Here is a 21066-nt window from a genome sequence, read left to right as displayed (position 1 = left end):
CTGTAAACAGCTTGAAAGTCATTTTTTCCAACCTTAAACAAAGAAGGTTAGACAACTGAAAATAAATGCCCTTCTTGGTCCTATCAGATAATTGATGTGTCAGGACAAGAAATGCATTTTATACATAAAAACTCAGGTAAGCTGAAAGCAAAGAGAGAGGAACGTAAACCAGACTGATATTAATCAAAAGAAAGAGGGAAGAGCTACATTAACATCATACAAAGTAGATTTCAGAACAAGCAGAATTATTAGTGATAAGAGGACCATTTAGTTCAGTTCAGTTGCTCAGTCAGCTCTTTGCGACCCCATGAATTGCAGCACGCCAGGCCTCCCTGTCCATCACCAACTCCCGGAGTTCACTCAAACACACGTCCATCGAGTTCGTGATGCCATCCAGCCATCTCATCCTCTGTCTTCCCCTTGTCCTCCTGCCTTCAATCCCTCCCAGCACCAGAGTCTTTTCCAATGAGTCAACTCTTTGCATGAGGTGGCCAAAGTACTGGAGTTTCAGCTTTAGCATCATTCCTTCTGAAGAAATCCCAAGGCTGATCTCCTTCAGAATGGACTGGTTGGATCTCCTTGCAGTCCAAGGGACTCTCAAGAGTCTTCTCCAACACCACAGTTCAAAAGCATCAATTCTTCGGCACTCAGCTTTCTTCACAGTCCAACTCTTACATCCATACATGACCACTGGAAAAACCATAGCCTTAACTAGATGGACATTTGTTGGCAAAGTATTGTCTCTGCTTTTGAATATGCTATCTAGGTTGGTCATAACTTTCCTTCCAAGGAGTAAACATCTTTTAATTTCATGGCTGCAGTCACCATCTGCAGTGATTTTGGAGCCCCCCAAAAATAAAGTCTGACTGTTTCCACTGTTTCCCCATCTATTTCCCAGGAAGTGATGGGACCAGATGCCATGATCTTAGTTTTCTTAGTTTTCTGAGCTTTAAGCCAACTTTCTCACTCTCCTCTTTCACTTTCATCAAGAGGCTTTTTAGTTCCTCTTCACTTTCTGCCATAAGGGTGGTGTCATCTGCATATCAGGTTATTGATATTTCTCCTGGCAATCTTGATTCCAGCTTGTGCTTCTTCCAGCCCAGGGTTTCTCATGATGTACACTGCATATAAGTTGAGTAAGTAGGGTGACAATATACAGCCTTGATGTACTCCTTTTTAATGATAAATAAAGCTGTCCTTTAAGAAGATATAACCATTCTAAACTTGTATGACCCTAACAACAGACTGTCAAAATACATGAAGCAAAAACTAAAAGAACTGAAAGAAGAGACAGACAGGTTCATTCCTGGAGCTGGCAAACACTTCTGAAGTGTTAACAAAATAGCTGCCATTTGGGAGGAGAACTGTGTCTGGGGATGGAAATAGGAGGGAGGCTTATCTTTTATTTTATTGCCTTTTTTTTTTTTTACCTTTTCAATTCTGTACATGTGCTTCTATTGTGTTACATGTGCTTCTATTGTGTCTTCAAAAATGAATACATTTTTTAAAAGGAAAAAGCCTTTGGAATTAAGCCTGGATTCAAATACCAGTTCCTCCGCATGACAGGTCCCTCGGTTTTCTCATCTGTGCAAGGTGGACCACAATTCCTTGCAGTTCCACAGTTGCTGTGGGGATTGACTGAGACATGTGAATACACTGCCAGATACCTGATAAGCCCTTCATGGCCACTATCTGTATCTTAGGTATAATTCATTGAAAACTTGTCTGTGATCGTTCAGGTGGAAAAGTCTGGGTAAGACTCTAGTACTAATTCTGCAGTGCCCCGGGTTCTCGATTTTCTATGGCATATGGTGATTCCTTATCTTTCTACCACTCAAACTCAATGGTTCATATTCTTGGTGCTCAGGGATATATTCCCATTGCCACTGATATCTTTTTATATAATTCATGGGGTTCTCATGGCAAGAATCTGGAGTGGTTTGCCATTCCCTCCTCCAACAAGGCCACATTTTGTCAGAACTCTCCTCTTCATCCCAGTTTCCAAAGAGGGCAGTACTAAAGAATATTCAAACTACTGGACAGTTGCACTCACTTCCCATGCTAGTAAGTTTATGCTCAAAATCCTTCAAGCTAGGCTTCAGCAGTGCTTGAATTGAGAACTTCTAGGTGTACAAGGTGTGTTTAGAACAGGCAGAGGAATCAGAGATCAAATTGCCAACATTTGCTAGATCGTAGAGAAAGCAAGGGAATTCCAGAAAAACATCTACTTCTGTTTCATTGATTATGCTACAGCCTTTGACTGCATGAATAGTAACAAACTGTGTAAAGCTCTTAGAGATGAGAATAGCAGACCATCTTACCTGTCTCCTGAGAAACCTGTAAATGGGTTAAACCTTACATAGAACAACTGCCTGGTTCAAAACTGAGAAAGGAGTACTGCAAGACTGTATATTGTCATCCTGTTTATTTAACTTACATGCGGAGCACATCATGTGAAATGCCAGACTGGGTGAGTTACAAGCTGGAATCAAGACTGTCAGGAGAAATATCAGTCATACAGATAATACCACTCTAATGGCAGAAAGTGAAGAGGAACTAAATAACCTCTTGATGAAGGTGAAATTAGAGAGTGAAAAAGCCAGCTTAAAACTCAATATTAAAAAAAAATGTGAAGATGTCATTCAGCCCCATCACTTTATGGCAAACAGAAGGGGAAAGTGTGGAAGCAGTGACAGATTTCCATTTCTTGCACTCAAAAATCACTGCAGATGATGACTGCAGCCGTGAAATTAGAAGATACTCGCTCCTTGGAAGAAAAGTTATGACAAACATAGACAGTGCATTAAAAAGCAGAGACATCACTTTGCCAACAAAGTCTATATAGTCAAGGCTATGGTATTTCCAGTAGTCATAAGTGGAAGTGATAGTTAGACCATAAAGAAGACTGAGGACCCAAGAATTGATGATTTTGAACTGTGGTGCTGGAGAAGATTCTTGAGAGTCCCTTGGACTGCAAGATCAAACCAGTCAATCCTAAAGGAAATCAACTCTGAATACTCATTGGAAAGACTGATGCTGAATCTCAAGCCCCAGTACTTTGTCATCTGATGCAAAGAGCTGACTGATTGGAAAAAAAACCTTGCTGCTGGGAAAGACTGAAGGCAAGAGGAGAAAGGATGAGATGACTGGATGGCATCACCAATTCAATGAACATGAACTTGGGCAAATTCTGAGAGATGGTGAGGGACAGTGAGGTCTGGAGCACTGCAGTCCATGGGGTTACAAAGAGTCAGACAGGACTTGGGGACTGAACAATAACAACACCACTGATATCACTGTATTAGGTATCTAGAACATAAATCATTTTGAGTCATCTTAATTCTTGAGGGGCTTCATTAGTTCAGTTCACTAGAGCTCCCGTGGCCTCTGGCATCTGCCTGGCACAGGTATTCACCTTGGTGGTACTCACCTTGGTTCTCTTCCTTGGTTCATCCTTCCTTGGTTCTCTTTACTCAAGCTTCACAGGGAAAAGTTTAGAAAAAAGCTGAGTAGCAGCAAAGAGTGCAAGCAGTATAGAAAGGGCAAAATATTTGGACAGATTTTCCTCTGGGCTCATGAATTTTTTTCTGACATCAGTTCCAAAAGAATTTGACCATGTGTTTAGATGTGATATTGTGGTACAATTAATGGATGCATGATCACTTTTTAGTCTCCTCACTTTATACTTTATGAGAAATATGAGAGTTAATGAGAGTTAAAACCATTAGGTATAATAATCATAGCCACTGTTAAAAGGCAGGTGCAGAATCTGACCATGAGAAGGAATGATGTCATTTTGATTAAACTTTTGAAGCTTTTTGACATTTTGATGCTAAGAATTTCTAAAAGGTCAAAGGATCAAAAATTAATTCTAAATAAAGGTTGGTTCATGCATTTTAAGGCAAGTCAGCTGAACATGTTCTGTGACCATGTGAGGCTGTGCATGCTGTGCATTGAGATGGTTTCAAAGGAAAAATCTTTGTGTTTGGTGAATGTAGAAGCACTTCTAACTTGTTCTCTCCTCATAGTCTCACCTACCCCCTGTGGCCTCCTATTACCTTTGGATTCTCCAAAGATGACATTATTCAGGTTTGTCTTTCTATTTGGTACTTTTTTCCCCCCCCAATATATCTAAAGGGACAGATTTACAATTAAAAAAAGTCAGAAGTGAGTTAAACTTTTCATGAAGATTATAATAAGAGGGACTAGATTTACGTTATGGCCTGAAACAAACAAACAAAAAAAGCCAAATGTATGAAACAAAGGTTTCCAAAGCATTGAACATTAGGCAAAGATGCACAGTGATCCCTGACAGTGGGTGACAAGTGAACTCAGTGATCCATGGAACTGACTCATGTTAGGGCCTTGAGAGGGTCTCCAGGCTTCAGCGAAGGGCAGAGGGCCCAGAGGACTTCCTGGTTTGAGGGGACAATGCTGAGAGTCCAGGAGAAGGTGTCTAGAGTTTTCTGACAGAACATCAGACATGTCTGTACTTGAGAAAAAACAATGAAGAGCTGCATAAGTTGCCCTTTTATTCTTTAGGGGAGTTCTGATCAGTCCAAGGGCAGAGAATTCCCAGCAAGATGGTAGGTCCTGGAGCAGTGGATGCATGGCACTGGAGCAAATTTGAGGAGATACCCCACGTCCAAGGGCAAAGGAGAAGCCCCAGCAAGATGGTAGGAGGAGCAAAATCGTGTTTAGAATCAACCCCATATCTGACAGGGATTCTCAGAGGGCTCAAACAAGCCTTGTGCACACCAGGACCCAGAGACCCCACAGAGACTGAGACAGAACTGTGTTTGAGTGTCTTCTGAAGAGGTATGGGTCAGCAGTGGCCTGCCACAAGGGCAGGGCTCTGGGTGCAGCAGACTTGGTTATGTCATAAGCCCTTGGAGTAGGTCACCATTAACCTCACCAGAGAGCCACCAGAACTTACACAGAACTGGGGAAACAGACTCTGGGAGGGCACAAAAAGAAGCTTGTACGCAAGAGGACCCAGGAGAAAGGAGCAGTGACCCCACAAGAGACTGACTCAGATTTGCCTATGAGTGTCCAGGAGTCTCTGGCAGAGGCATGGGTTGGCGGTGGCCTGCTGCAGGGTTGGGGGCACTGAGTGTAGCAGTGCATGAATATCACGGTAATCCAAGTCTATGCCCTGACCAGTAAAGCTGAAGAAGCTGAAGTTGAACCGTTCTATGAAGAGCTAGCGTGATATTGAATGATTTGCCTTGGAAATGAACAGAGATCATTCTGTCGCTTGTGAGATTGCATCCAAGTACTGCATTTCGGACTCTCTTGTTGACCATGATGGCTACTCCATTTCTTCTAAGGGATTCCTGCCCACAGTAGTAGATATAATGGCCGTCTGAGTTAAATTCACCCATTCCAATCCATTTTAGTTCGCTGATTCCTAGAATGTCGATGTTCACTCTTGCCATCTCCTGTTTGACCACTTCCAATTTGCCTTGATTCATGGACCTAACATTCCAGGTTCCTATGCAATATTGCTCTTTACAGCATCAGACCTTGCTTGTTTCACCAGTCACATCCACAACTGGGTATTGTTTTTGCTTTGGCTCCATCCCTCCATTCTTTCTGGACTTATTTCTCCACTGATCTCCAGTAGCATATTGGGCACCTAATGACCTGGGGAGTTCCTCTTTCAGTACCCTCTCATTTTGCCTTTTCATACTGTTCATGGGGTTCTTGAGGCAAGAATACTGAAGTGGTTTGCCATTCCCTTCTTCAGTGGACCATTCTGTCAGACCTCTCCACCATGACCTGCCCGTCTTGGGTTACCCTACAGGCATGGCTTAGTTTCATTGAGTTAGACAAGGCTGTGGTCCTAGTGTGATTAGATTGACTAGTTTTCTGTGATTGTGGTTTCAGTGTGTCTGTCCTCTGATGCCCTCTCGCAACACTTACTGTCTTACTTGGGTTTCTCTTACCTTGGATGTGGGATATCTCCTCATGATCACCCCTCCTGACCTTTAATGTGGAGTAGCTCCTCTCCACCCTCCTGAGCCCGCACAGCTGCTGCTCCTTGGATGTGGGGTTGCTCCTTTCAGCCACTGCCCCTGACCTTGGGCATGGGGTAGCTAGCGGCTGACACCCTGACCTCAGACGTGGGGTAGCTCCTCTCTTCTGCGCTTCTGCACGGTCCATTGCAGCCTGAATGCAAAAGTAGGAAATCAAAAAACACCTGGAGTAACAGGCATATTTGGCCTTGGAGTATGGAATGAAGCAAGGCAAAGGCTAATAGAGTTTTCCCAAGAGAATGCACTGGTCATAGCAAACACCCTCTTCCAACAACACAAGAGAAGACTCTACACATGGACATCACCAAATGGTCGACACTGAAATCAGGTTGATTATATTCTTTGCAGCCAAAGATGGAGAAGTTCTATACAGTCAGCAAAATCAAGACCCAGAGCTGACTGTGGCTCAGATCATGAACTCCTCCTTGCAAAATTCAGACTTAAATTGAAGAAAGTAGGGAAAATCACTAGACCATTCAGGTATGACCTAAATCAAATCTCTTATTATTACACAGTGGAAATGATGAACAGAGTCAAGGGATTAGATCAGATAGAGTGCCAGAAGAACTATGGATAGAAGATTGTGATATTGTACAGGAGGCAGGGATCAAGACCATCCACAAGAAAAAGAAATGCAAAAAGGCAAAATGGTTGTCTGAGGAGGCCTTACAAATAGCTGTGAAAAGAGAAGTGAAAGGCAAAGGAGAAAAGGAAAGATATAAGCATCTGAATGCAGAGTTCCAAAGATTAGCAAGAAGAGATAAGAAAGCCTTCTTCAGCTATCAATGCAAATAAATAGAGGAAAAGAACAGAATGGGAAAGACTAGAGATCTCTTCAAGAAAATTAGAGATACCAAGGGAACATTTCATGCAAAGATGAGCTCAATAAAGGATAGAAATGGTAAGGACCTAACAGAAGCAGAAGATATTAAGAAGAAGTGGTAAGAATACAGAGAAGAACTGTACAAAAAAAGATCTTCATGACCCAGAGAATCACGATGGTGTGATCATTCACCTAGAGCCAGACATCCTGGAATGTGAAGTCAAGTGGGCCTTAGAAAGCATCACAATGAACAAAGCTAGTGGAGGTGATGGAATTCCAGTTGAGCTATTTCAAATCCTGAAAGATAATGCTGTGAAAGTGCTGCACCTAATATGTCAGCAAATTTGGGAAACTCAGCAGGGGCCACAGGACTGGAAAAGGTCAGTTTTCATTCCAATCCCAAAGAAAGGCAATGCCAAAGAATGCTTAAACTACCACACAATTGCTCTCGTCCCACACATTAGTAAAGTAATGCTCAAAATTCTCCAAGCCAGGCTTCAGCAATACATGAACCATGAACTTCCAGATGTTCAAGCTGGTTTTAGAAAAGGCAGAGGAACCAGAGATCAAATTGCCCACATCCACTGGATGATGGAAAAACCAAGAGAGTTCCAGGAAGCATCTTTCTGCTTTATTGACTATGCCAAAGCCTTTGAGTGTGGATCACAAGAAACTGTGGAAAATTCTGAAAGAGATGGGAATACCAGACCACCTGACCTGCCTCTTGAGAAACCTATATGCAGGTCAGGAAGCAACAATTAGGACTGAACAAGGAACAACACACTGGTTCCAAATAGGAAAAGGAGTATGTCAAGGCTGTATATTGTCCCCCTGCTTATTTAACTTATATGCAGAGTACATCATGAGAAACGCTGGGCTGGAAGAAGCACAAGCTGGAATCAATATTGCCAGGAGAAATAACAATAACCTCAATATGCAGATGACACCACCCTTATGGCAGAAAGTGAAGAGGAACTAAAAAGCCTCTTGATGAAAGTGAAAGAGGAGAGTGACAAAGTTGGCTTAACGCTCAGAAACTAAGAAAACGAAGATCATGGCATCTGGTCCCATCACTTCATGAGAAATAGATGGGGAAACAGTGGAAACAGTGTCAGACTTTATTTGGGGGGCTCCAAAATCACTGCAGATGGTGATTGCAGCCATGAAATTAAAAGACGCTTACTCCTTGAAAGGAAAGTTATGACCAACCTAGAGAGCATATTAAAAAGCAGAGACATTACTTTGCTGACTAAGGTCCGTCTAGTCAAGGCTATGGTTTTTCCTGTGGTCATGTATGGATGTGAGAGTTGGACTGTGAAGAAAGCTGAGCACGGAAGAATTGATGATTTTGTTTTTTTTTTAGTCATTTTATACTTTATTCAAATTTTTCCACAAAGCAATTCATGAATCATTTAATACGAATACTTCTTTAAAACTCTACGAGAATTGATGATTTTGAACTGTGGTGTTGGAGAAGACTCTTGAGAGTCCCTTGGACTGCAAGGAGATCCAACCAGTCCATTCTAAAGGAGATCAGTCCTGCGTGTTCTTTGGAAGGACTGATGCTAAAGCTGAAACTCCAGTACTTTGACCACCTCATGTGAAGAGTTGACTCATTGGAACAGACCCTGATGCTGGGAGGGATTGGAGGCAGAAGGAGAAGGGGACGAGAGAGGATGAGATGGTTGGATGGCATCACCAACCCAATGGACATGAGTTTGAGTAAACTCTGAGAGTTGGTGATGGACAGGGAGGCCTGGCATGCTGCAATTCATGGGGTCGCAAAGAGTCAGACACGACTGAGTGACTGAACTGAACTGAACTGATGAAGAGCTACAAGACCTCCTAGAACTAAAACCTCAAAAAGGTGTCCTTTTCATTATAGGGGATTGGAATTCAAAAGTAGAAAGTCAAGAAACAACTGGGGTAATACGTAAATTTACCTTGTAGTACAGAGTGAAGCAGGGCAAAGGCTAATAGAGTTCTGCCAAGAGAAGGCACTGATGATAGCAAACACCCTCTTCCAACAACACAAGAGAAGACTCTACACATGGACATCATCAGATGGTCAACACTGAAATCAGATTGATTATATTCTTTGCAGCCAAAGATGGAGAAGTTCTATACAGTCAGCAAAATCAAGACCCAGAGCTGACTGTGGCTCAGATCATGAACTCCTTATTGCCAAATTCAGACTTAAATTGAAGAAAGTAGGGAAGACCACTAGACCGTTCAGGTATGACCTAAATCAAATCCCTTATTATTACACAGTGGAAATGATGAATAGAGTCAAGGGATTAGATCTGATAGACAGAGTACCAGAAGAACTATGGACAGAAGATTGTGATATTGTACAGGAGGCAGGGATCAAGACCATCCACAAGAAAAAGAAACGCAAAAAGGCAAAATGGTTGTCTGAGGAGGCCTTACAAATATCTGAGAAAAGAGAAGTGAAAGGCAAAGGAGAAAAGGAAAGATATATCCATTTGAATGTAGAGTTCTAAAGAATAGCAAAAGAGACAAGAAAGCCTTCCTCAGTGATCAATGCAAAGAAATAGAGGAAAACAATGGAATGGGAAAGACTAGAGATCTCTTCAAGACAATTAGAGATACCTAGGAAATATTTCATGCAAAGATAGGCTCAATAAAGGACAGAAAAGGTATGGAACTAACAGAAGCAGAAGATATTAAGAAGAGGTATCAAAAATACACAGGAAATCTATACCAAAAAATCTCCATGACCCAGATAATTACGATGGTGTGCTCACCCACCTAGAGCCAGACATCCTGGAATGTGCAGTCGAGTGGGCCTTAGGAAGCATCAGTGTGAACAAAGCTAGTGGAGATGATGGAATTCCAGATGTGCTATTTCAAAACCTGAAAGATGATGCTGTCGAAGTGTTGCACTCAATATGTCAGCAAATTAGGAAAATTCAGCACTGCTCAAGGCGTGGGAAAGGTCAGTTTTCATTCCAATCCTAAAGAAAGACAATCCAAGGAAAGCTCAAACTACCTCACAGTTGCCCTCATCTCAGAAGCTAGCAAAATAATACTCAAAATTCTCCAAGCCAGTCTTCAACAATACGTGAACTGTGAAATTCCAGAAGTTCAAGCTGGACTTAGAAAAGGCAGAGGAACCAGAGATGAAATTGCCAACATCCGTTGGATCATTGAAAAAGCAAAAGAGTTCCAGGGAAATCATCTATTCCTGCTTATTGACTATGCCAATGCCTTTGACTATGTGGATCACAATAAACTGTGGAAAATTCTTAAAGAAATAGAAATACCATACCACCTGACCTGCCTCCTGAGAAATCTGTATGCAAGTCAAGAAGCAACAGGCAGAACTGGACATGGTATGGCAGACTGGTTCCAAATAGGAAAAAGAGTATGTCAAGGCTGTATATTGTCATCCGCTTATTTAACTTATATGCAGAGTACTTCATGAGAAATGCTAGACTGGAAGAAGCACAAGCTGGAATCAAGATTGCCAGTAGAAATATCAATAACCTCAGATATGCAGATGACACCACCCTTATGGCAGAAAGTGAAGAGGAACTCAAAAGCCTCTTGATGAAAGTGAAAAAGGAGAGTGAAAATGTTGGCTTAAAGCTCAATATCTAGAAAATTAAGATCATGGTATCTGGCCCGATCACTTCACGGCAAATAGATGGGGAAACAATGGAAATCATGACAGACTTTATTTTTTTGGCTCCAAATCACCGCAGATGGTGACTGCAGCCATGAGATTAAAAGACACTTGCTTCTTGGAAAAAAAGTTATGGCTAAACTAGACAGCATTTTAAAAAGCAGAGACATTACTTTGCCAGCAAATGTCCATCTAGTCAAAGTTATGGTTTTTCTGATAGTCATGTATGGATGTGAGAGCTGGACTATAAAGAAAGCTGAGTGCTGAAGAATTGATGCCTTTGAACTGTGGTACAGGAGGAGACTCTTGCGAGTCCCTTGGACAGCAAGCAGATCCAACCAGTCCATCCTAAGGGAAATCAGTCCTGAATATTCATTGGAAGGACTGATGCTGAAGCTGGAACTCCAATCCTTTGGCCACCTGATGCTAATAACTGACTCATTTGAAAAGACCCTGTTTCTGGGAAAGATTGAAGGTGGGAGGAGAAGGGGACGACAAAGGATAAGATGGTTGGATGACATCACCAACTCAGTGGACATGAGTTTGAGAAAACTCTGGGAGTTGGTGATGGACAGGGAGGCTTGGCCTGCTGCAGTCCATGGGGTCACAAAGAGTCAAACACGACTGAGCAACTGAACTGAACTGAACTGATCCTGTTTTCCCAATACTATATATTGAACAGACTATATTTTCTCCTTTGTATATTTTTGACTCTTTTGTTGAAAATTAATTGACCATACATATGTGGATTTATATGTCAGTTTTCTTTTCTATTCCACTGATTTATATGTCTATTTTTATGACAGAATTATTTTACTGTTTTAATTAATATACCTTTGTAATAAAGATTAAAATTAAGGTGGTAATGTCTTATGTTATGCTTTTTCTCAAGATTGTTTTGGTTGTTCAGGATCTTTTGTGGTCCCATACAAATTTTACGATTGTTCTATTTCTGTGAAAAATGCTATTGGAATTTTTATAGGGTCTCATGGAATCTGTACATTGCTTTGGGTAGTATGAAAATTTTGACAGTATTATTTTTCCAGTCCATGAACATGGAATATCTTTCCATTTATTTGTGTGTTCATTTCATCAGTGTCCTATGTTTTCAGTGTATTGACTTTTCACCTCCTTGGTTAAAGACATTTCTAGGTAATTTATTCTCTTCAATGAATTAATAAATAAGATTATTTACTTAATTCTCCTTCTGATTGTTTTTAGTATACTACAGACTTTTGAGTACTGATTTTGTATCTTGCAAATTTAATGAATTCATTTGTTATTTCCGACAACTTTGTGATGCAGTCTTAAGGGCTTTCCATATATAATACCATGTCATTGGAAATAGTAATAATTTAACTCTTTTTTCCAAACTAGACTATCTAAAAAATCTTGAAAGCAAGGCTTGAAATAATCATATTGATTGCAAGTAACTTTACTGGATCCTAGAACAAAAGCCCAGAATATTTGTAGTAATAAAAATACATCCAGTATTCAACAAGGTAAACCTCACAATCTGCCTTCCAATAAAAATTTACAATGTGTGCAAAGAATCAGGAAATTATGATCTGTAATGTAGAAAATGTTAATGGATTGGAAAAATAATACTGTCAAAATTTTCATACTACCCAAAGCAATGTACAGATTCCATGAGATCCCTATCAAAATGTTAATCAGTTGAAACTGACCAAGACTGACATAGACAATAAAACAAGAAGAGGAGCATATCAATTACTATGGTTGTATTTCTTTGTTCAGAAAGCAAAGTGAATGAATACAGGGAAAATATAGAATCCAAATTCAATTTCTAGATGTGAAAACCACAAGGTGTGAAATGAAAAGAAAAAGATAAAAAACCCAATATCTTATAACTAGTGAAAATATCTTTCAAAATTAAAGTGAGAAAGTATTAAAGACAAATAGGCTGAAGGAAGTGACCATAGCAGATCTATTGACACTACTGCTGCTACTGCTAAGTCACTTCAGTCGTGCCGACTCTGTGCGACCCCATAGATGGCAGCCCACCTGGCTCCGCCATTCCTGGGATTCTCCAGGCAAGAACACTGGAGTGGGTTGCCATTTCCTTCTCCAATGCATGAAAGTGAAAAGTAAAAGTGAAGTCTCTCAGTCATGTCCAGCTCTTTGCGACCCCATGGACTGGAGCCCACCAGGCTCATCCATCCATAGGATTTTCCAGGCAAGAAGAAAATCCTTCAGGCCAAGGGAGATGGATGCCAGGTAGAAATATGGATTTACAGAAGAAACAGGAGTATTGATAATGGTAACTACATGGGGAAGAATATGATTTTTTTTCTTCTTTTACAGATATCTCCAAATACCAGCTGACTGTTTAAACAAAAGTGATAACAATGTAGTGTGGAATTTATAGCACCTGAAGATATAAGATGATCACAATAATAGTACAAAAGTGTGAATGGAAGAAATGGCAGCACACTATTGTAAGGTTTTCACATTATAGTTAAGTGATATACCTTGAAAGCAGACTGTGATACAGAGAGGCTTTGTATTATAAACCCTTCAGACACCATTAAAACAGTCAAAGAATGAGCTCTCATAAGCCAACATAAAAGATGCATGAAATCGTCTACAGTATCCAATCTATTTAAAAAGATGGAAAAAGAGGAAAACAGAACAAAGATGACACAAACACAAAACAGTAGTAAAATAGATAGATTGAAATCTAATCCTATTAGTTGTTGTTGTTTAGTTGTTAAGTCATGTCCAACTCTTTGGCATCCCATGGACTGTAGACTGCCAGGCTCCTCTGCCTACGGGATTTCTCAGGACAGAATACTGGAGTGAATTGCCATTTCCTTATCGATGGGACCTTCCTAACTCAAGGATATAACCAGCATTCCCTGCATCTTCTGCACTGGCAGGCAATCCTATTTCCACGGCCAGAGGTGCCTGGTGGGCTACAGCTCATGAGGTCACAAAGAGTTGGGCACGACTGAGTGACTTTCCTATTAATAACTATTTCAGGTAGATTATGTTAACACTTCCATTAAATCAGAGATTATCAGATTGGTAACAAATCAAGACTCAATTCAATACTGCCTATATAAAGCACTTGAAATATAAGGACACCAAAAAGTTAAAAAGTGTGGAAAAATGTACCATATAAGCATAAATCAAAGAGACAGTTGGCTTGGATATACTAGTATCAGAAAAAATTAATTTCAGAACAACAGATATGACCATGGGTAAAGAAGGTTATTTCACAATGATATGGTCAATCAATTAAGAGGACGTAATGACACTCAGTGATTTTGCATTTAATAACAGAGTTTTTAGTTTTGTTGATTTTTGCTAATGGATTAAAATCTAAATGTAAGACCTGAAACTACTAAACTCTTAGAGGAAAACATAAGCAAAACACTCTCTGACAAAAATCACCGCAAGATACTCTATGACCCACCTTCCAGAGTGATGAAAATAAAAGCAAAAATAAACAAATGGGACCTAATTAAACTTGAAAGCTTTTGTACAATGAAGGAAACTATAAGCAAAGTGAAAAGACAGCCTTCAGAATGGGAGAAAATAATAGCAAAGGAAGCAACTGACAAAGAATTAATCTCAAAAATATATAAACAGCTCAAGCAGCTCAATACCAAAAAAAAAAAAAAAAAAAAGACCCAATCAAAAAATGGGCCAAAGAAATAAACATACATTTCACCAAAGAAGACATACAGATGGCTAACAAACTCATGAAAAAATGCTCAACATAACTTATTGTCAGAGAAACGCAAATCAAAACCACAATGAGGTACCATCTCACATCAGGCAGAATGGCTGCTATCAAAGTCTACAAACAATAAGAGACACAGATGTAAAGAATAGACTTTTGGACTCTGTGGGAGAGGGAGAGGCTGGGATGATTTGGGAGAATGGCATTGAAACATGTATACTATCATGTAAGAAACAAATCGCTAGTCTAGGTTCGATACAGGATACAAGATGCTTGGGGCTGGTGCACTGGGGTGACCCAGAGAGATGATATGGGGAGGGTGGTGGGAGGGGGGTTCAGGGTTGGGAACTCATGTACACCTGTGGTGGATTCATGTCAATGTATGGCAAAACCAATACAGTATTGTAAAGTAAAAAAATAAAATTTAAATTAAAAAAAATCAATTAAAAAAAGACACATTTATAATAAAAAAATAAGGTATCCATGGAAAAAAAAAACACAATAAATGCTGGAGAGGGTGGGGAGAAAAGGGAAGCTTCTTCCACTGTTGGTGGGAATGCAAACTAGTACAGCCACTATGGAGAACATTGTGGAGATTCCTTAAAAAACTGTAAATATAACTGCCATACGACCCAGCAATCCCACTGCTGGGCATACACACTAAGGAAACTAGAATTGAAAGAGACATGTGTACCCCAATGTTCATCGCGGCATTGTTTACCATAAGTGGGACATGGAAGCAACCTAGATGTCCATTGGCAGATGATTGGATAAGAAAGTTGTGATACATACAGACAATGGAATATTACTCAGCTATTAAAAGGAATGCAACTGAATCAGTTCTAATGAGGTGGATGAAACTTGAGCCTATTATACAGAGTGGAGTAAGTCAGAAAGAAAAACACTAATACAATATATTAACACATATATATGGAATTTAGAAAGATGGTAACAATGATCTTATATGCGAGACAGCAAAAGAGACACAGATGTAAAGAACAGACTGTTGGACTCTGTGGGAGAGGGAGAGGGTGAGATGATTTGAGAGAACAGTGTTGAAACATGTATATTACCATATGTGAAATAGATGACCAGTCCAAGTTTGATGTATGAAACAGGGCACTCAAAGCCAGTGCACTTTGACAACCGAGAGGGAGGGGATGGGGAGGGTGGTCGGAGGAGGGTTCGGGATGGGGAACACATGTATACCCATGGCTGATTCATGTCAATGTATGGCAAAAAACACCACAATATTGTAAAGTAATTCAGTTCAGTTCAGTTCAGTTGCTCAGTTGTGTCTGACTCTTTGAGACCCCATGAAACGCAGCACGCCAGGCCTCCCTGTCCATCACCAACTCCCAGAGTTCACACAAACTCATGCCCATCGAGTCAGTGATGCCATCCAGCCATCTCATCCTCTCTTGTCCCCTTCTCCTCCTGCCCCCAATCCCTCCCAGCATCAGGATCTTTTCCAATGAGTCAACTCTTCGCATGAAGTGGCCAAAGTATTGGAGTTTCAGCCTCAGCATCAGTCCTTCCAATGAACACCCAGGACTGGTCTCCTTTCGGATGGACTGGTTGGTAAAGTAATAGCCTCCAATTAAAATAGATAAATTAAATTTAAAGAACAGTAATAGAGATTTAAAATATATGAGTTAAAAGTGATAGCTGGACTCTGCAAAAACATTAATAAGATAAATAAGTTAGCAGGATACAAGATAAAAATTTAAAATATAGCAACAATCAACAATCTCAAATAGAAAAAAAATACCACTTACAATAACATATACTTAATACCTAGGTATAAATCGGACAAAAGATGACCAAAATTTATTAACTGAAAACTGAAAACCTAAATGAGAGAAATTCAAGACCCGAGTGAATGAAGAAATACAATGTATCATGGATCCAAAAACTAGTATTGTCAAGATGGCAACTATCCCATGTTGATCAGCAGATTCAGTTTAATCCCCAACAAAATACCAGAAAGGTGCTTTGTAGTTGCCGTAGAAATTGTAAAACTGCCTTTAAAGTTTATATGGAAAAGTAAAGGGTTCAGAATAGACCAAACAGCTTTGAAAAAGAGGAACAAATTTCAGTTCAGTTCAGTCACTCAGTCGTGTCCGACTCTTTGCAACCCCATGAATCGCATCACGCCAGGCCTCCCTGTCCATCACCAACTCCTGGAGTTCACTCAGACTCACGTCCATCGAGTCAGTGGTGCCATCTAACCATCTCATCCTCTGTTGTCACCTTCTCCTCCTGCCCCCAATCCCTCCCAGCATCAAAGTCTTCTCCAATGAGTCAACTCTTCACATGAGGTGGCCAAAGCACTGGAGTTTCAGCTTCAGCTTCATTCCTTCCAAAGAAACCCCAGGGTTGATCTCCTTCAAAATGGACTGGTTGGATCTCCTTGCAGCCCAAGGGGCTCTCAAGAGTCTTCTCCAACACCACACTTCAAAAGCATCAATTCTTCGGTGCTCAGCTTTCTTCACAGTCCAACTCTCACATCCATACATGACCACTGGAAAAACCATAGCCTTGACTAGATGGACCTTTGTTGACAAAGTAATGTTTCTGCTTTTCAATGTGCTATTTAAGTTGGTCGTAACTTTTCTTCCAAGGAGTAAGCATCTTTTAATTTCATGGCTGTAGTGATTTTGGAGTCTGTTGTTCCATGTCCAGTTCTAATTTTTGCTTCCTGACCTGCATATAGGTTTCTCAAGAGGCAGGTCAGGGGCTCTGGTATTTCCATCTCTTTCAGAATTTTCTACATTTTATTGTGATCCACACAGTCAAAGGCTTTAGCATAGTCAATAAAGCAGAAATAGATGTTTCTCTGGAACTCTCTTGCTTCTTCCATGATCTAGTGGATGTTGGCAATTTGATCTCTGGTTCCTTCGCCTTTTCTAAAACCAGATTGAACATCTGAAAGTTCACGGTTCATGTATTGCTGAAGCCTGGCCTGGAGAATTTTGAGCATTACTTTACTAATGTGTGAAATGAGTGCAATTGTGCGGTAGTTTGAGCATTCTTTGGCATTGCCATTCTTTGGGATTGGAATGAAAACTGACATTTTCCAGTCCTGTGGCCACTGCTGTGTTTTCCAAATTTGCTGGTATATTGAGTGCAGCACTTTCACAGCATCATCTTTCAGGATTTGAAATAGCTCAACTGGAATTCCATCACCTCCACTAGCTTTGTTTGTAGTGATGCTTTCTAAGGCCCACTTGACTTCACATTCCACGATGTCTGGCTCTAGATGAGTGATCACACTATCGTGATTATCCGGGTCATGAAGATCTTTTTTGTACGGTTCTTCTGTGTATTCTTGCCACCTCTTTTGAATATCTTCTGCTTCTGTTAAGTCCCTACCATTTCTGTCTTTATCAAGCCCATCTTTGCATGAAATGTTCCAATAGTATCTCTAATTTTCTTGAAGAGATCTCTAGTCTTTCCCATTCTGTTGTTTTCCTCTATTTCTTTGCATTGATTGCTGAAGAAGGCTTTCTCATCTCTTATTGCTATTTTTTTTTTGGAACTCTGCATTCAGATGCTTTATCTTTCCTTTTCTCCTTTGCTTTTCACTTCTCTTCTTTTCACAGCTACTTATAAGTCCTCCTCAGACAGCCATTTTGCTTTTTTGCATTTCTTTTCCATGGGGATGGTCTTGATCCCTGTCTCCTGTACAATGGCACGAACCTCTGTCCATAGTTCATCAGGCACTCTATCTATCAGATCTAGGCCCTTAAATCTATTTCTCACTTCCACTGTATAATCATAAGGGATTTGATTTAGGTCATACCTGAATGGTCTAGCGGTTTTCCCTACTTTCTTCAATTTAAGTCTGAATTTGGCAATAAGGAGTTCATGATCTGAGCCACAGTCAGCCCCTGGTCTTGTTTTTGTTGACTGTATAGAGCTTCTCCATCTTTGGCTGCAAAGAATATAATCAATCTGATTTCAGTGTCGACCATCTGATGATGTCCATGTGTAGAGTCTTCTCTTGTGTTGTTGGAAGAGGGTGTTTGCTATGACCAGTGCATTTTTTTCGCAAAACTCTATTAGTCTTTGCCCTGCTTCATTCCATATTCCAAGGCCAAATTTGCCTGTTGGTGTTTCTTGACTTCCTACTTTTGCATTCCAGTCCCTTATAATGAAAAGGACATCTTTTTTGGGTGTTAGTTCTAAAAGGTCTTGTAGGTCTGCATAGAACCGTTCAACTTCAGCTTCTTCAGCATTACTGGTTGGGGCATAGACTTGGATTACTGTGATATTGAATGGTTTGCCTTGGAGATGAACAGAGATCATTCTGTCACTTTTGAGATTGCATCCAAGTACTGCATTTTGGACTCTTTTGTTGACCATGATGGGGCTACTCCATTTCTTCTAAGGGATTCCTGCCCACAGTAGTAGATATAATGGTCATCTGAGTTAAATTCACCCATTCCAGTCCATTTTAGTTCGCCGATTCCTAGAATGTCGATGTTCACTCTTGCCATCTCCTGCTTGACCACTTCCAATTTGCCTTGATTCATGGACCTGACATTCCAGGTTCCTATGCAATATTGCTCTTTACAGCATCAGACCTTGCCTCCATCACCAGTCACATCCACAACTGGGTATTGTTTTTGCTTTGGCTCCATCCCTCCATTCTTTCTGGAGTTATTTCTCCACTGATCTCCAGTAGCCTATTGGGCACATACTGACCTGGGAGTTCCTCTTTTAGTATCCTATCATTTTGCCTTTTCATACTGTTCATGGGATTCTCGAGGCAAGAATAGTGAAGTGGTTTGCCATTCCCTTCTCCAGTGGACCACATTCTGTCAGAACAAATTTGGATGACTAAAATTGCCAGATTTTAAAACTGCTTATAGAAAGTCCTTGTAGTATTGGCCTGAAGATGGACAAGTACAATAATGGGGTAGAATGGAGAATTGCGAAATGCAGCCATAATCATGTGGATGACACGTTTGACAAGGGTGCAAATGCAATTAACTTGAGAAGGATTCTGTTCACCAAAAGGTGATTGGGGGATTCTTCTGTTTTTGGAGGTAAAGGATGTTGAGAGGAGCACAGAAGTGAGGCACGGCTGGGGGCGTCAAGAGGCAGAAGTCAGGGATGGGTGATCACTCAAGTGAAAACACATGCTACACACTGTGCATCAAGAAGTCCCTGAGGGCAGATCTGCAAGAGAGGAGGAAGTCTGTGCTGAGCAGGTGAGAAGTAGCAAGCAGGACTGAATATTAACATAATACGGTCTCATTCTTAACCATGGACATTTGAGACCTTGCAGTCAAGACTAAGTGTCCATTGATAGATGAATGGATAAAGAAGACTCCATGTATAACATGAATATTACTCACTGTTAAAAAGAATGAAATTGGGTCATTTGTACAGATGTGGATGGAACTAATGCCTGTCATACAGAGTGAAGTAGGTCAGAAAGAGTAAAACAAATATTGCATATTAATGCATGCATATGGAATCTAGAAAAATGTTAAAAGTGAACCTATTTTCCAGGGCAGGAATAGAGACACAGACATAGAGAATGGATTTGTGGACACAGTGGGGGAAGGAGAGGGTGGGGTGAGTTGAGAGAGTAGCATTGACATATATGGACTATCATATGTAAAACATAGCTAGTGGGACACTGTTGTGTAGCACAGGGAGGTCAGCTTGGTACCCTGTGATGACCTAGAGGGTGGGATGGGCCGGCTGGGAGGGAGGCTCACGGAGGGAATATCTGCATCATATGGCTGATTCACTTCATTGTACAGCAGAAACTAACCCAAAACTGTAAAGCAATTACACTCCAATAAAAAATTATGTGAAATGTACTTGGCATGACAAAAGAAAAATAAAGTGAGAAAATAAATGAAAAAGGATCAGTATTAGCATAACTGTACTAGGCATTCATTTGTCTTTCTTGCTTGATCTTTTATACACACACATGAACAAGATATATACATATATATACACACAACACGTATACATATATTCTCCCTGCTGGCTCACACGGTAAAGCGTCTGTCTACAATGAGGGAGACCTGGGTTCGAACCGTTGGTCGGGAAGATCTGCTGCAGAAGGAAATGGCAATCCACTCCAGTACTATTGCCTGGAAAATCCCATGGACAGAGGAGCCTGGTAGGCTACAGTCCATGGGGTCACAAAGAGTCAGACACGATCGTCTGAGCGACTTCACTTTCACTTTCACACACACGCATATATACATATATTCTCACATTATAATATTACCTGATATTTCTTCAGGAGAAATAGAATAGCATAAAAGACATCAAAGACACTAGAAAGTCACATGAAAAATTATACTCACTTCTAAATTATTTAGGTTTTTGTCCCATTTTATCATATTTATCACATAATCTCCTTGAAGTAAAATCCTTTTGTAAGTCTAACGTATGAATCTGACATTTCTTTAATAATTCACACTAGAAGAAGCCTTGCTAAATTTAGTATAATGTCCAAATAGATATATTACTTTCAAATGTTCTTTAATACACTTTCCCCCATAGACTGTAAAAATAGTGCATGATGGTGGAAGAGAGTGGTTTTCAATCTGGATTCCATGCAGCCTTAGGGTTTCCCCAAAATGTGTCTCAAGGGTGTGGGGTCTGGGAGGGTCTGTGGAAGGGTAAAGATCCCCTCATACTTTTTCAATGATTCCAAGTAAGAATTAATTAGAAAAACAAAAAAAGTTCTGTTATTGGAATAAATAAAGAGAACAAAAAAGGAGTAAAAGATGCCTTTATAATAGCATGAGTACTAACAGGAACCAAGACATTCTCTATGTGTCAACTTGACCAGGCCAGGGGATGACCAGCT

The sequence above is a fragment of the Oryx dammah genome, unplaced genomic scaffold (assembly GCF_014754425.2).
Source record: "Oryx dammah isolate SB20612 unplaced genomic scaffold, SCBI_Odam_1.1 HiC_scaffold_19, whole genome shotgun sequence".
Classification (NCBI taxonomy): domain Eukaryota; kingdom Metazoa; phylum Chordata; class Mammalia; order Artiodactyla; family Bovidae; genus Oryx; species Oryx dammah.
The sequence above is the reverse complement of the archived record's forward strand: the minus strand, read 5'-3'. Positions refer to the sequence as shown.